At 41.7% G+C, this 1,216-nt stretch overlaps 1 protein-coding gene across 5 annotated transcripts in view; it reads right to left on the bottom strand.

The window, feature by feature from the left end:
• The window catches only part of fam161a (FAM161 centrosomal protein A), a 19,194-nt gene that overhangs the window by 4,488 nt on the left and 13,490 nt on the right, over positions 1–1,216 (bottom strand). The window lies entirely within an intron of this gene.

The raw sequence follows: 1,216 nt of genomic DNA, 5'->3' as shown, positions 1-1,216 counted from the left end.
CCCATGTGGGCTGGGTCCTTTGCGGTGGCCCGGGTTCAGGTCTGACCTTTGGCCCTTTGCTGCGTGTCATCCCCTGTCTCTCTCCCACCTTTCCTGTCTATCCCGTCACTATTTAATAAAGGGAAAAAATGCCCCACATAAATCAGAGAACCTCATTAACTCCATCCACAATCCAACATTGCTACTCCGTGCATCAACAGTAGCGAAAGCTGTAATAATCTACTGTTTATTACCACCGCTGTGTCTCAATAACCCAGAGATACACACAGTAGTGTCCAACTTCTATCTGGGAACATGTCTCTACGGTGTTTATATGCACAAACTACAGCCTAACGCATCGTTATCAACTGGTGTTGCTTACAATGGCTCACCTGGCCGAAGCAAACCCATCATTTATTTTATTCATAAAGGACAATGTACATTAATCAACATTTCTGTGAACGAGCCAGTGTTAGCCAGCCGGCTAATTTTCAACTGTAGTCCTCTGGCCAGAGGGTTTGAGACCACAGGAAACAGCAAGACGTTAGTACAGGCTTACATTTATAGACAGAACGCACTAAGACACCAAAAACGTGGCTACATCAACAAATAAGCTTTCTCAAGAAGGAAGCCATGCAGCGCGACAGGAAGCAGCGAGACATTGGTACAGTTACACATCAGCAGTATCCACATTCAGTACGGGAAGCAACGCAAGCTACACAGAGTTTCACCAAGTCAAAATTAAGACCTTTTTAAGACCTTTATGAATGAAATTTCACCTACAATATATCACGACTGAAAAACCAAATTCAGATGTCAGAGTCCGGAAACACTGTCTGAAACAAGTCCCTGGTTACCTCGCTGGCATCGTAGGACTGGTGTCTAGATTGGCTGCAAAATAAGTTAGTTATGTTGGGTGTCATTTGTAGTCGTGATACAGCGAGTTATATTTGGACTAGCGACAGAAAGAACTACAACACCACAGAATTAAAAACAAACTGCACTACGGGAGACTGAAGACCTGTTCAAAATGACTTACGATTTAGAACACAATTCTTCTATATGATTATATTAAGTATTATATATTAAGTAATTACATATTATATACACATAATGTATATTTTATTAATCCCGCAAGGGGAAACTACAATTTACACTCTGTTGTTATTACACATAGGCTACCTCACTACACACATGATATGTAACCTAATGAGCCAATGGAAAGGCGCCCCAAGCA

Source organism: Etheostoma spectabile, chromosome 5, assembly GCF_008692095.1.
Source record: "Etheostoma spectabile isolate EspeVRDwgs_2016 chromosome 5, UIUC_Espe_1.0, whole genome shotgun sequence".
In the NCBI taxonomy this organism is placed as follows: domain Eukaryota; kingdom Metazoa; phylum Chordata; class Actinopteri; order Perciformes; family Percidae; genus Etheostoma; species Etheostoma spectabile.
This window is presented reverse-complemented; position numbering and strand designations above follow the sequence as displayed.